Source organism: Marmota monax, unplaced genomic scaffold (genome assembly GCF_021218885.2).
Source record: "Marmota monax isolate L192 unplaced genomic scaffold, Marmota_monax_Labrador192_F-V1.1 WCK01_AAM20220418_F8-fsc00011, whole genome shotgun sequence".
Classification (NCBI taxonomy): Eukaryota; Metazoa; Chordata; class Mammalia; order Rodentia; family Sciuridae; genus Marmota; species Marmota monax.
The window spans coordinates 18,305,798-18,321,903 of record NW_026693082.1 but is presented as its reverse complement, the minus strand read 5'-3'; the positions used below and the strand labels follow the sequence as shown (position 1 = coordinate 18,321,903).

At 40.4% G+C, this 16,106-nt stretch overlaps 1 protein-coding gene across 3 annotated transcripts in view; it reads left to right on the top strand.

Annotated features, from left to right (window-relative positions):
* Positions 1–16,106, top strand: part of Cysltr2 (cysteinyl leukotriene receptor 2) — a 68,699-nt gene that overhangs the window by 14,108 nt on the left and 38,485 nt on the right. Inside the window, exon 1 of one of the 3 annotated variants that reach the window (XM_046454005.2) lies at positions 4,818–4,962. The exons of the other annotated variants lie outside the window; for them this stretch is intronic. The gene's annotated coding sequence lies outside the window, so the exon portion shown is untranslated. Of the gene's footprint in view, positions 1–4,817; positions 4,963–16,106 lie in introns of those variants that run through there. 3 annotated transcript variants of the gene reach the window in all.

Sequence of the window (16,106 nt, the reverse complement as noted above, 5' to 3'; positions counted from 1 at the left end):
TACTACCTAAGGAGTGCACAGAGATCCCTGGCTATCCTAAAGATACAGAAGCTCCTCCACAGGTGACAAGATAGTCCTGAGAAACCCACTGTGAATTGAAAATGCATTTAATCCATCTGATCCACAGAAGATCCTAGGTTAGCAGCACAGCACACTGTAAAGCACCAGTGTCATCGCAGGGCGGACTGGAAACCGTGGGTCACTTCTGCTGCCAAAGTCCAGCATCTCCAGGAAGGACCAGAACATTCATCACTAGCTTGGGAACAGATCAAGATCAAAATTCAAAGTACAGTTTCTACTGTATGAAAATTCTTTTTGCATCATTGTAAAGTAAAATAATAATAACAACAATAACAATAACATCAAACCATCAAAAATCAAAGATTTCTGTAAACAAACAAAACAAAACAAAAAGTCCTTTCCTTTCCCTGAGGTTTATGAATTCAGAGGAAAGGGGATAAAAACGACTGTTTCTTTCATCCTCTTTCTCACACTCTTGACACGCCATGTTCTGCTTTTTGAGAATCTGGTACATGTGAGGTAGCTCTGGGGGTTCAGAGTTGAAAGTTTTTTCACTTTGTTTATTTTAATAAGATGGCCCCATGAGTCAACTTATTAGACTTTTATTGGAGAAATAAAAATCTATAGTGACTGCTTATAGAATTAAATATTCTATCAAGCTTTTAGCTTTTTTCCCCCTAAAGGTGAGATAAGTAATGCCATACACTATTTGTACTCTGTAAGTTTCTGGTTGGTTAATCGAATATTGGAAACACAGTCTCGAGCTCAGGAAAAGCCTTGTTCCCAGAGCAGCGGCCTTGGCCCCAGCCCCTTCTCCAAGGCTGTGTGAAAAGGCTGCACAGATACCTACCTACTCACCCTCACCACAGTTCTTGGATGTGAAGTAAGACCTCCACATTGTTCTGGGCATGGTCATTGCTGGAGAGCTATGGGACATGCATATAATGGTTCCAGGGGCCTCTTTCTTGTTTATTGTCACAGCATCAGCAGCATAGAACTTTGAAGGAAGAGGTACTTTTTATTTTTCTCCAAGTTTCAAGATTTGGGGCACTTGAAGGAGGTACTGATGGGGAGAGGAAGGAGTCTCAATTTCAGCACTTGATACCAGGCCAGGGTCAGGACTGGGAAGGAATGGGGCAGGGAGCTAGAATCAGTGGTTTCAAGAGTTAGAAGAAAACTCGAGTGAGGGTGTAGCCAGAGCCAGGGCTGCTTTCTCATAGCATTGGGGGCAGAGGAAGGCATAGGAGGGCTGGATAGGGTGGGCAGCATTTCAGATGGTCACTGAGCTTTTCGGCCCTCTGCCCTGGGTTCTTAGGTCTGGAGTGACATTAACTCGTGCTGCAACTTAGGTGTTCAACATGCCTAGACACCACTTCCTCACAACATACTGAAGTTATATTCTAGTTCCCAGAAAATAAGCTACAACAAGCAAACATGGCCATCTTTGTTTATTATCAGGAAGAGTTGGCTAATTTCTACCAAAACACAGCTGAACTCCTTGTTGTGTACCCTAAAATAGTGCTTTCTATTTTGGGATTTAAACAAATAGCTCAGTTTGATAGATGAGCATCTAACAGGAATGGGACCTGAATGGGGCTGGGATTGAACGGTGAAGGCAGAACTATTCTGAGATGTGGATCCTGGAGCCATGCTTTAGAGACCCCTCTCTGGTCCTCATCTATCACCTTCCTGTCCCAAGTTGGCTGGAACTCTGCAGAGGTAGTATGGTAATTCTGTTTTTTAATTTCTAGAGAAATTGTCACATTGTTTTCCATAATAGCTAGACCATTTTATGTTCCCACCAGCAGCACATAGGGTTTTAATTTCTTTATACCTGTGCCAACATTTGTTATTTTGCTATTTTGTTTGCTCTTAAATAGCCATCTTTAAATGGGGTGTCTGATTGTGGTTTTGATTTGCATTTCCCCAGTGATTAGCAGTACTGAGCATCTTTTCATGTGTCTATTGGCCATATAGATACCATCTTTGGAGACCAGTCTATTCAAGTTCCTTGCCTGTTTTAATTGTTTGAGTCTCTATATATTCTGGATATTATTCCCTTATCATGTGTGTGATTTGTAGTATCTTCTCCTGTTCTGAAGTTTGCCTTTTTATTGTGTTAGTGTCTTAGGAAGCACAAAAGTTTTTAGAGATCGAATTCAATTTGTCCATTTTTTTCTTTGATTGTGAATTTTGTGTCACAAATAATAATCAAATCATTGCTAAATCCAAAGTCTTAAAGCTTTCCCCTAGGTTTTCTTCTAAATTTTTATAGTTTTAGCTTTTATATTTAAGTCTTTTATCCATTCTGAGTTAATTTTTGTACATGGTGCCAGGTAAGCATCCAACTTCGTTCTTTTGTATGCAGCTATACAGTTTTCTCAGCATCATTTGTTGAAAAGATTGCCCTTTCTAATTAGACGATCTTGACTCTCTTGTCAAAAGTCATTTGGCCAGCCTGGGGATGTTGCTCAGTTGGTGGAGTGTTTGCCTCACATGCACAAGGCCCTGAGTTCAATCTCCAGCACCACCAAAAAGAAAAAAAAAATCATTCCATTTTATTGGTCTATGTATCTGTTTTGATTACTGTAATTTTGTAGTAAGTTTTGAAATCTTCAAATGTGAGACTTCAAGATTTGCTATTCTTTTCCAAGATTATTTTAGCTACTCAGAGGTCACTTTAGATTCCAAATCTTTAAAAACATTTTTTTTAGTTATACATGGACACAATATCTTTATTTTGTTTATTTGTTTTTATGTGGTGTTTAAGATGGAACCCAGTGCCTCACACGTGAGAGGCAAGTGCTCTGCCACCGAGTCACAACCCCAGCCTTCCATATGAATTTTAAGATTGATTTTGCTATTTCAGCAAAAGACATTATTGGGATTTTGACAGAAATTGCACCAAATCTGTCCATCAGTTTGTATAGTATTGACATTTTGGCAATATTTTAGTCTTTCAATCCATGAATATAGGGTGTCTTTCAGTGTATTTATGCCTTCCCTTAATTTCTTTCAGCAATGTTTTGTAGTTTTTATTGTACAAGTCTTTCACCTTTTTTAAAATATTTATTTTTTAGTTAATTGAACACAATACCTTTATTTACTTATTTTTATGTGGTGCTGAGGATCGAACTCAGGGCCTTGCACGTGCTAGGCCAGCACTCTACCACTGAGCCACAACCCCAGCCCATGTCTTTCACCTTTTGGTTAAGTTAGTTCTTAAGTATTATATTCTTTTTAATGCTTTGTAAATGGAATTGTTTTTCTTAATTTTCTTTTTGGATTGGTCATTGTTGATGTATAGACATGTAACTTATTTTTGTGTGTTGGTTTTGTATTCTGCAAGTTTGCTTAATTTGTTTATTAAGCAGCTTTGCATGTATGTTCTTGAAGTTTTTCTAGATAAAAGATGATATCTACAGAAATAATTTACTTATTTATTTCAATTTGGAAGCTTTTATATCATTTCATTGCCTAATATTACTGAATTCATTCTCAACTTTTCTGTGTGTGTGTGTGTGTGTGTGTTTGGGCTTGTGTGTGCAGGTGCATGCACACGTGGGATACTGAACCCAGGACCTTGCACATGCCAGGCAAGCACTCTTCTGCTGGACTACATACCCAGTCCATTACTGCAGTTTTCTATCCAGGAAACAATAAGGGTTTGAACAGGGATAGGGATGGTGAGAATGGATGGATTTATGACATACTTCTTAAGGCAGACAAATGGAGTTTATTAGATTAGAAGTGGGCTGTGGGAAAAAGAGAGAAATTAAGAATGACTTCTAAGTTCATAGATGAATTAACTGGATAAATCACAAGATACCATTTGCTAGATGGGAAATATAAGGGAAATGTAGGCTTGGGATAGGAAAAGAAAAATTTTGGCTAAGTGCAGTGGCTCACACCTATAATCCCAGCGGCTTGGGAGGCTGAAGCAGGAGGATTGTGAGTTCAAAGCCAGCTTCAGCATAAGCCAGGTTCTAAACAACTCAGTGAGACCCTGTCTCTAAATTAAATCCAAAATAGGGCTGGGGATGTGGCTCAGTGGTTGAGTGCCCCTGAGTTCAATCCCTGATAACCACCCCCCACAAAAAAAGGAAAGTTTTTATTTAGGTCATATTAAATTTGGCCATGGTTGTGGATAAAGTAGCCAAAAGCAAGAGAAGAGATTGGAAAGAGGGCAGAAGACAGATCTCTGCAGAAAACTCACATTTGGAAAATTGATAGAAAAAGAACCAGAAAGAAGAGGGAGAAAGTTTCGATAAGATATTCCTGGTTAACTGTTTTCTGGCAAACCAGAAAGGAAGAAAGATGAGGACTGAGAAGACATCTTACACGAGCAACAGGGGGGTGATCGGTCAGCTTCACAGAGAATTTTCGGCACAATAAGTAAGACCTCCCCTTGAGTGGAAGTGAGAAAGCGCGTGGGGTGACGGGTCTACTCCAAATAATGCCACAGAGCTGTCTGGATTCAGGAGGCAATGTTGGTGTCCCTCTTGTCATGGAAACAGAAACCGTTCAGAAAAACTAAAAGCCATTTAAAGCCCCCCCTGATTCTAGTCCATCACATCCCCTGATCATGTGAAAGATGCTGATTAAAAGAGAGAGAGTGAAGAGTGGAGAGGAGAAAAGAGAGAGAGAAGGAGAGAGACAGGAGAGAGCAGGGCAATCCCAGGGCTCTGTCTTTTAGAGGTAGTCCCTAACGGAAAGCCTTCCCCTCTTAAGAAAGAAGCCATTGCCAACACCCACACCAGCTTCCACAAAGCACAGATGACCCACTGAACAAAGTTCCTTCTTTTCTTGCTATTGGCTGACACTGCTCATAAAGCACAATCTGCTGTTTCACTTTTTTTCTTAAATGATCAAGCTGAATTACTTGGAGGAGAAAGGCAGGAGAAAGACAGAAGGCAAGGCACCGAGGGCAGAGACCTGCAGGTGGGCATTTTTACTGTTGCTTTGTTAATTCATTGTTGAGAATTGTGACTGGATTATCACTTCTTTTTTCTTAATTTAAATGTTTTTTTTTCTACCATACATATGGCAGTTTAAAAAATATCGAGAAAGTATAAAAAAAAGGAGAAGAGAACAAAAACCATCACCAAGATATAGCTTCTATTGGCATTTGGGGAGTTATTTCCTTTCTCTCTCTCTCTCTCTCTCTCTCTCTCGTGTGTTTGGTGCATGGAGTTTGATTTTCATGTTGTACCCATACAATATACATAAGTTTATGTTCATTTCTTTGATCACAGCTTTTGTTTTTATCCATGTTGCTATGAATTCTTCATAATCATAATTTTAAATTGCTGCATAAATTGCATTGAGGTTTATCGTGCTTTACCCACGCCTTCCTCTGTTTTTGGCCACACAGCATCTTCCCTATTCTACATAGATGGAATCACTTTATTCTAGAAGATGTATTTTTTTTTCTCACTTGGAGTCTTGCTGTGGGGGGAGAGGAGGTTAGCTTTGAGGATGTGTATTTCAGTGGTTTTGCTCAGAGGCACTGTGAGTGGAAGGTGTGGGGATGTGAGTTTGCAGACTGTTCTCTGTGGGCAGTGTTTCTCAACTCTAGCTGCACATTCAGCCAGAATCACCTGAACTGGAGCAGATTAAAAAACTGCCCCCAGAAACTTAGCCTTGGGGGATCAGTCTGTCCATCTGCAGATTTTTGTCTTCCAAAAAATTCTAAGGTGATTATAATCAGCAAAAGTTGACAGAGGTTATTTGAAATATTCTCTTGTCTTTGACAGTTACCTGAAAGTAATATACGTTAAAAGAAAAGGATGCAATTTCAGGCAAGCCATGAAAACCTGCCTCTCAATGCTACTTAAACCATGCGAATCATTGAGTTAATTTGTGGGAAACAGAAGACTTGTAGAAATTTCTCTCATTTGTCTCAGACACATCAACTCTTGAGACAAGCATCTACCTGAGAGCTTTAATTTGCTAATGCTTTAAGGAGAGGGATTTGTTTCTCCTGCTTGGGAAGTTCAAAGTTAGAGAATTTGAGGCTCTAGAATGTTCAAAACAGATGAAAATTAAGCCCGGGCTCTGCTAGTACCTGCTGAGGCAGTAAGTCTTCCTGTCTTTTGCAACCTTCTCATTAAGCATAAGGTGGACATTTAATGATTCAGCCAGTCATAGGCACACCTGAGGTAAAGCGAAGGCAGGTGAGACTGGGATGATAGGTGACAGGAGGTTTCTCAGGTTTTCTAGAAACATCATAGACATGGCACTTTATCTTTTCTGGATCCCAAGTCCTCATAAAAAAACTGGAAAGAATTTCTGATTTCTCTCCCCAGGAACAGAGGACAGATAACAGGCAGCTAAACTAAGTTGAAGCATTTGCTACTGCTTTCCTAGCTTACAGCAGGGATGCAGGTTTTTGTTGTTTTTTTTTTAATTTATCCTAACTTAATTGATAATGTGTTAATCAAATTTCTTCTTGTTTTAATTACACAGAAGGGAATAGATGTTTAGTATCTTCTTTGATGAATATAAACATTTACGTAGTACTTTTCTGTTTAGAAACATGTTTACATACACCAGTTCTTTGGATCCATGAAATAGCTCTGGGTGCTGGAGGGCATTAATTCTTACTGTAAAGGTGGTAAATATGAAGCCCAGAGAACACAGGATCTTTCCCAAGGTGGAACCAGTACTTGTGCAGAGGGCACAGGGCTCCCTTCTTACAACTTGAATAACAGCTATTGTAAGAAGTTGATTAAATACAGATTATTTTGTCTATATAATTGGATAGCCTTCAGTCAGTTAAATGATGACATTGTCACTTATTAGTTGGCCAAGAAAGACATGACATGACACAGTGACAAGGAAAAACCATAGCACAAAACAGCATTACAATATGTGCCCATTTTTGTTTAAACACAATTATGTATATTTGAAGAAAGATGAAAGGAAGTAAATTCACAAAATTTAGATGTATCTGGTTGGTGGTAAACTTTGTAATTTATTTCATCTTGATTTTCTTTTTTTTTACCATAAGCATGCACTGTGTGTATAATAAACAATGTAAAGTACTAAATAGAATTGTGTTTTTCCGGTTGGCTCTATTCCAAATGAAATGGTCTTTTTACTTGGCCACACAGAAGCCTCCCTGCTAATGTTCTGAGTGCTGTACATTCCTGATCACATTGTTGTGATGGTTAGCTAGCACTGAGTTCTTAGCACATGTCAGGATCTAAGCAATCACTTTGCATCCATTTACTTCATTGATTCTCACTGAAATGCTTTCTTGACCCATGACAGTTTTGAAATTCAGAAGGATAATGTAATAAGTGACCAAAAGGCAGAGCTGAGATTTGAACCCAGTTTCTTTTTAACTTACAAGCACATGTTTTCATTCATCATACTGTCCAGCTCCCCATCTGCCTGGAGTCTAAGAGCAGCTCCTTTCAACACGCACCTGTTTGGGAGGAAAGTGGGCGTTCCTACGCATTGCCATGTGTCAGGATTGCCTTGTTAGTATCTGTGTGCATTCCGGACTCAAGGGACCCTTCTGCTTTTCTAGTTTGTCTTGCACAGCAAATATTGGAAGCACACTTTCCCCCAAAGCTAAGCCTGCAAGATAAAAGCCCCACAAGGGATTGTGCAATCACCCAGAGAACTCTGGCTAATGCAATGGCCAAGATGGATAATGCATAGAAAGGCAAGCCTCTTGCTGTGGTTGCTGAGCTTTGCTAGAGAGGTTTTCACATCCCCTCAGAGCCCCCCTTTCCCCGGCACATTTTGAATGCTTTACTCCAGGCTCTGACCACTTCCTTCTTTGTACTGGAGTTACTTCTGTGCAGGCCTCGTCCCGCTACTGGACCATGTGTCTCTGCATAAAACCAGACACCCCCACACGGCAAGCCTCTCTCTTTCTCTTGCATGCACATGCTCCAAATGCAGCACAACTGTTTTCAGCTGCTGTCCATGTTCCCTCCCATGGTTCTCTACTCACTCACTGTGAGAAACGAGAATGTGCAAATCAATTAATTCATCAGTGAATGGGGACTTTATTTACAGTTTATGATCATGTTAATGCCTTAATGTTCAATTAAAATTATGTTTTGAATTTTATTAATCTGATTCTATTAGTTGGCCTTTGGGGAAAAGTGTAATCTTTGCTGATATCTAAAGCAAAACCTTTCTAATTGGATTGATGGCTTGGTGGCAGTATAGTCTGGCACCTTTGAAAAATAAGTCTGGTTATTAACTGAGGGGCTGATGACAAGGGTATACGCAGTAACTTGAAGACAAAGAATTCAAAACTGGATGGATCCTTAGGAAGAGCTGGGGCTAGACAGAGATTTCTGCATCATTAGTACAAACTCCAAAGTCCTGAAGGGAGAGAGACTTAAAGAAATGGAAGAAGTTGACCCCAAGAAGAACAAGGAGGGAGGAAGAGAGGAGGAAAGGCCAGGGGAGGGCAACCCATTTACTTTGGAAATTTAAAGATTTAACTAAACTGGAAGAATTAAAAAAAAAAAAACTCTGTCCAAAATTATTTTATTCACTGTACATTATTAAAAGAAGTTTGTTTCTTTTTAATTAGATCTTAAATTGGATCTATTTCCCATTCAGACTCCTCTCATGAGCCTGGAGAGATGGCGTTTTACATTGTCTGCCTCTCTGGTGCAGAAAACACAATGGTCTAAAGAGTTCTTGAAGACATCACAGGAACCCAGGGCCTCACACGTGCAGGGTGACAGCTCTACTATTGATCTATGTCCCCCAACCCCTCGCAGAGTCTTTACAGCAAGTTGGTTTCTTTTTGAGTCTTCCCTTGATAATTCTGCTCTCTAGTAAACTCTCCAAGAGGTTTGAAGGCGGCTCCCCTTTTTAGTTATAACAGCACAAAACCCTACTGAAAATTTGTTGGCACAGAATCAGAAAGACAATTTGCTCTCCTCCGAGATTAAATAGCATCACTTCTTTTAGAGTTGAGAACGTAGTACCATTTGGGTACCTTTTGTGGTTGCCCCCTGCCCGCATGCCATTGACCCTATCTTCTGTTCCTAGATCTTAGAATTGAATTTCAGGGACAAAAAGTTTGTAAGGAAAAATACACCAATAGCATTTCATTACCCAAAACCAAGGGATGGGTGGATTTTATTTTTCCTCCCAGAAAATGTTCACTGTGAGACCTACATGAGAGGGTTGAATAATATTTCATTGGCTCACTCAGTGGTCATTTATCTGAACACCCTTATGTGCTGCACGCCATGCTAAGGCTAATAGCAGTAGACAAGAGGCACTTCTTGCCTGCAGTGGGTGAACGTTCTGGTGGAGGCGATGACAGGAGGCCACTGATGTACCCTGGGAGAGATACTGGGGAGAAACCCATGGAGCTGCAGCCAGTCAAGACCTGGAGGAGTCAAAGAAGGCTTTTTCTGGAAGTGTTATTTAGAAAGAAACTTGAGATTGGGTAAAGGATAGCCAGGGGCTGAGCTGGGGCTCAAAGTATGTAGGCAAAAGAGACACCCCCACACGGCAAGCCTCTCTCTTTCTCTTGCATGCGCGTGCTCCAAATGCAGCACAACTGTTTTCAGCTGCTGTCCGTGTTCCCTCCCATGGTTCTCTACTCACTCTGAGAGATTAATCACTTGCTGATGATCAGGCAGGTAGCAAACAGTTGGTTTGGAGAGAAGAGAAAAAAAGTGAGTTAGGATTTCAGTCCTGTGAGATTTATTCTAAAGCTTTTGCATGATATTACAATATCTCTATATAGTTTTAGTAAACACAGATCATGTTTAACAAAATACCTTTGTAAACAATTCCTCTGCTCTAAGAAATTAATCTAATAGTGAAATATAAAATGCCTAAGTGGGAGAGAAGAGAAAAAATGTGCGTTTTACTTTGAAAAGGGGCCTTTGGGCAGTCCCCGAGTCATGTCATTTAGGCACTGTGGTTAAGGACAGGGAGGGTCCTGATGTTGACCAACCCCTAGAAGTTTATTGGAATAAGTTTTATATGAGTCAGTGTTGTGTTGCTGCAATGTAGTACCAGGATCAACTAAATTTATGAAGAAAAAAGGTTTATTGAGTTAATACTTTTTGAAGTTTAAAGTCGCAGATTAGACCACCCTATTGGATTGGTCTCTGGTGAAGGCCATGGATGGCAGCATATCACGGTGGGAGCATGTATTGGAGTAAGCTGTCATGTCACTTCTCTAACAGAGCAAAGAGAGAGAGAGAGAGAGAGAGAGAGAGAGAGAGAGGCAGAGAAAGAGAGAGAGAGATCGAACACGAGTGTGAGCGCCTGGAGTCCCACAATCCCTTTCAAGGACATGTTCCTAGTGACCTAAGAACTAGACCCCACCTCTCAAAAGTCCACAGCACTCCCAACACAGCCACCCTGCAAAACAAGACTTCAACTACAATGGAAATTAGGGGAACACTCAAAATAAATAATTAAATAATATCCAACCATAATAGCTTCTGAGATAGCACTTGCTGATCTTTCTTCTGTCTTGAATCAGAACACTTGGGAATCAGAGGCTCCGATGCAGAACAAATCTGTGGCCTTACTTAGGTTATTGGGTTAATAACAGACATCTCCAACCTTCCTTGCTCAGATGGTTTTTTTTTTTTTTTTTTTTTTAAGGAAGTCATATCTCCAAGGAGCTCACAGCTCTCCATATGTGTTTTCTTTGTATTGATTTGTGCTTGTTTATCATGGTGGCTGAATATGGATGAAGATGGGAGAAAAGTTAGCATTTGAAAAATAATGGAAAGAGAACAAGGAATTAGTCAAGCAGAGGTGGGATGAAGGATGTCAGAGATACTGCCAGGCATTGTGTTCTGAGGCATCATAAGCCTCATCACATGTTTGGATGCTGGCCTTCTGTCAGGCTTCAGCTTCTGAGACAGCCCTTGGGACCAGTTGTTCTGGGGACCAGTTATATTAAGGGAGCATTTGTCCCTTAATATAACACAAGAAAAAATGAAGTTGTGAAATATTCCAATTTTGCCAGTTCTCTGCAAATCTGTCTACGATTCTTAGGCATCTTTTTGCACAGGAAAATTCTCAAGAAAGGAACTTCAGTGGAGAATGTGCAAACTGACCAATCAGAACAATGGAGGGGAAATGTTTGTCAGCAAAAGATATAAAAAAGGCAGCTATTGTTAAACTATCATCCAAACTAGGCATTGTGGCAGCTTTGACAATATATGTCTTCTTCGGTGTCCCTTCCTCCATCTGTCCAGGTACACTATATTTATGGTGGCGGATGTCATTTTAACACACATTTCTGTGGTCTGGGCAAAGTTCTTCTTTCAGTGGAAGAAGGCCGTAGTCAATGCATGATGTGTATCCAGCCCCACCCAGAAGCTGGGCCTAACAAAGTTTTCAGAAGTCCCAGGGACCTCAGGCAGAACCCAGGCAAGGAAGACCCTGGTGGCTCCCAGGAGTTCTCATGGGTCAGAGAAAGTGCTAGAAAGAGAAGGAAGCAGATATAAACTGAAGGGCACATATGGATAAGTAATGGGGAGAAATCACTGAAGTTGACAACTCAAGTACTATGATTTAAAAAAAAAGCATTCTATTTGGAAAACTATATCATACAGCATGGTGTGTCTGGTCTTTAGAACTAAAATAGAAAACCACCATAATGAAATTCAGAAGATATGTGTGTGTTCTAAACTTTCTCTGGACCTGTTGGAATTTAGTCAGGAGGAAGCTCAGACAGATCAACAATGGATTATCAACCTCCCACATTTCTGAACCCCCTGCCCCACCTCAACCCTGGGGGATTCCCGAGGAGGAATTTGAGGAGAGATGGTGAAGTAGGTATGGTAACATGGCATTCTCCACCATCATTAGATGAGGCAATGACAAGAAAGAAACTTCCCAGTGCATTTGGTGCCCCACAGGGATGCTGGCCTGTCTTGGCAATTGCCCACTAAAACTAGCCCATTCTTCCTGCCAGGATTTTCTTAGATCTTCCTCCAATGGCAAACAGTCAGAGACTGCTCCTCAGGAGCTTCAAGCTGCCCTGGAAATCTGTGCAATCCCATGAGTAACATGCCCAGATTTCTTTCCACTCAACACCAGGGCAAGTCAAGCCACAGTTTGGTTGGGATCCAAAAAAGAGGGCCCTGTGAGCTCTAAGACTTCCAAATGTGGCATCTGAACTCCAGGAACTCTGAAGAGGAGGGCAAGAATGCAGCAAACTCTGCACAGGCCCCAGGGGCTAGACTCTAGTCTCCCTACAGGTGACCAATGGAGTCCCTGGACCCTTCCTGAGAAGTTCCTGCCTACCTCAAATCTGTCCAAAGTACAGAGAAAGTGAATTGGAGAAATCCTTCCCCAGGAGACTTCCAGAGCCATAAATGCTTATTTAATGGTCTGGTTTACAGTAGACCTGCCCCCAAACCTTTTCCCAATGGGCTAAGGTGGTAACTTCACAGTCATGCAATGTGTGAAAGCAAATTGCATTTAGCAAGTAAAGGGTCATTAGTCTGGTGGCCCATGAAGTGGCTTATACTCCATGGCTCTTTGAGGTACTTTGGGGGTGACAGAGCAGAGGAAGAAATGGAGCAGCAAAATTCTCCAAGGTGCTGATTCCATGGAAACAGGGCCCTGAGTGGGTCACTCCTCTACCCCACGTACTCTGGGAGCCCAGAGACCAGCTCAGTTCCTCATTCAAAAGATGTTGCAATCTCAGTCTTGTGTTTTTTTTTTTTTAATCTGTATTTCTGTTTTGGTCTCCAAGAACTCAACTCATTTTAATTCTTTGAAAAAATTCTGAGAGCAGAATCTCATTTCTGCTAGGACCGAAACACCTCCATCCAAAACACCACATTTCTAACATGACATTTGAGGCCTGTTCTAGCTAAGTTCTGGGTTAGCAGCTCAAATTGCAAGAATAAATTTTCAATGATAGATTGAAAACAGATTTCTCTGTTTGGGGGACTACATTAACTCAGGACTCAGGGGTCACCGGGGTTTTGAGAGACAAACGTGCTGTGGAATTGTCCCGTGTGGAAGGCTGCATTCTCTCTTCATGACTTCAGGGAACTGGTTTGTGAGCCTTTGCAATAACAATGGCTGACACTTATCGTCGAGCTTTTTCCAGTGCTCTGTATGGCCCAGGCGCTGGCCTGAGTGCTATTTATATACCATCTCAATGCATCCTTGCAACAATCAATCCTTTGAAGTAAGGACTAGCATCATCATTATCTCCATTTTACTGATTAGGAACTGAGACACAGGGAGATAAAATTACCTGCCTACTTCATCAAGTTAATCAAGGAAAGACCAGGATTCAGTTTCTGAGTTTGTGGTTTTCCCTGTTTTTCTCCTACTGCTTCTGCACAGCTGAGAGCAAGCGCTGTCATGCCTTCCACAATGATTGTTGTCATTAAATGATCCCCCAGCCCTTGCTTTTATATGAGAAAGTTTTGCCTCCTGAATACTTTTCCTAAGTCCCTAATTTGAGCTTAATAATAATAGTTACCATCATGGTGTGCCCACTGGCTGTGAGAGCCACTTACATTATGCCTCTTACAGATGAGGAAACTGAGGCTCAGAGAAGACAAATCACTTGGCCAAGACTTTATGGCTAGTAAGTGGCAGGTTTGACTCTCTCACCTTCCACCAACTTTCTCTTCTGAACATTTCTATGAACTATAAAAAGAATGTCCCATTTGTAAATCCACAAAGGGAGCTAAAATCCAAGTTATGCTCTAAAGTTTTTGGATAAAATTAAGATCATGATTGTGGGGAGAGTTGTGGATTGCAAGGGTGGATGATTAAAACAGAATTCTCCTACTGTGGAGAATTCAAACCCACAACAATAGAATGGTTAGATTTAAGCCTGTGAGGATCTACTTGAAGGATTATAAGATTGGCCACTATCACACTGGGATTTATAACATCTCAGCCTAAATATTTAGTCTGTAAGTTCTAATGATTTTCACAATGAAAACCAAGGGAACCTCACTCAAAGTGAGAGAGTTTTGTCTGTTATTAAATTGTGTGCAACATTTTATATAGAATTTATGAGTAAAAAATACTGTGCAAAACTTATTTTCTATGTTTGATAACATAAAATGATCCTCTTAAAGCTGAGGAAAGATGTTTAATTTTTTTTAATATCCACAGATAACACTTGTAGTGAGCTCTTCTGAGCCTTCAGTGAAAAACAAATTGGCAAGTCCAAAGTCACCAATAGATGGTACTTGGGAAGTACTGCATGCAGTCTTTATTTTATGGGGATCACCATAAGTCAGCTTGTATGTTTTGCAATGAGTTACTAAGTGCAGGGAGCAGAAAGATGGATGTCATCAGTGGGTGCCTGGCATTTGAAAAGGGATAGGATCTTCCTTACGGATGATTTCTAAGGCCAATCTTATGTAACTTAGGTAAAAAAAAAAAAAGACAAAATTCAATTAAATAATTCTGAGTGACTTTTTAAAAAATAATTTTTAGTTGTAGATGGACACAATACCTTTATTTATTTATCTTTTTATGTGGTGCTGAGGATCAAACCTAGTGCCTTTCCCATGCTAGGGGAGTGCTCTACTGCTGAGCAACAACTCCAGCCCTCTGAGTGACTTTTGTTCTTTAGGAATGACTTAATCTTTAAAAGCTGCTATCATGTTTTTATACCTGCAAATTTCATACTTGCTTAGTGAAAAGTTATCCAAATTTCATAACCTTGCTTTTGTGGCCTAGCTGGATAATTTGTTTTTAGGTTTTGATATTATTTCTTATTGTATTATGACATTGGAATCTGGCTAACTGGAAATTTCACATTGATCTTTTTGCCCAAAAAAACATTTTCCTTCTTATTCCCATTATAGCTTGGTTTCATTTTTCTCATCCTAAATGTCCTCACTCCTCTGATTTTCATATCTCTAGGTACCAGCCTTTTCTACAAACAAAGATCTATTTTATTTTTACTTATACCAATATTCAAGACATCATGGTCTTTAAATTCATTTTTTAAAATATTTACTAAAGTCATTTTGATCTGTCATTCGTACCTTCTCACTTCACCAAGTTCCCTCAGATATGTGCTTGGTAGGGTAGGGTATGCAAAATCAGTAAGAGATTGTCCCTTCCTGTCATAAATCTGATAATCTATAGAGGGCAACGTGATGTATTATCTGCCTAACACTATCTACCAAAGCAGTGAAGAACTACTCTTAGGCTACAGTAGTTTGTTTATAAGTGCGATAAGAACATTAAAAAAAGAGAGGCCTATGGGATGTGTCAGTTGGGGAAAGTGAAGCACAGAAAGCAATATAGATGTTGAAGATTTGGCCTAGCTAGAGTTAAGTTCTTTGCAGGTTGGGGAAAGGGGAGATGGGGAGGAGGGGCAGGCCAGAGACTGAAGAGAGCAGCCTGAAAGGCATGGGCATGTGGATGAAGCGCAAATCCAGGTTTGAGCTGCCTGGTCTTGAGGAGCAGTGGAACAATGACAATAAAGCCAGCTCGTGGTTTCCAAAGCACTTTCACTTGCATCATTACCATCTGTTCCTCTTGGAGCCCTCTTCAGATATGGGGTCCGCCAGGTAACTCCACATCATGAATGGGAAGTCATACTCCATGGATGTATAAATATGTCAAAATACATTCTAATGTCGTGTGTAACTAAAAAGAACAACAACAATAACAATAACAACAAAGATACAGGGTCAGGGTCTTCACTATCCCCATTTTACAAATAAGCTTCCCCACAGTGTCTATCCAAGGCCACCCAGTTAGAACATGGTGGAACAGGACCCAGATCTCTGTTCTCCTTCTGCCAATCTGTCACCTTGTTGTGCAATTTCCAGGTGTTTGGTGCTGACTCTCGTTTGTGAGAATACAGGAACACTGGAGCCCAGTGGTAGGAAGCCTTATCTTTTTGATTGATTAATTTGCATTTGGTCTGATAGGCAATTACAGGTGGTTCACAGTGAAGTGAAAATGTCATTTTAATGAGTTAAATCTAGCAATCATTACAGGACAGGAGACACTTTTAGTTTCTAGGCATCAGCTCTCAGACTGAGGTTAGGATGGTGATATTATTCTTGTAAATTAAGGTTGGAATTTGTAGCCATAATTCTGCCAAATTGATTAGATGT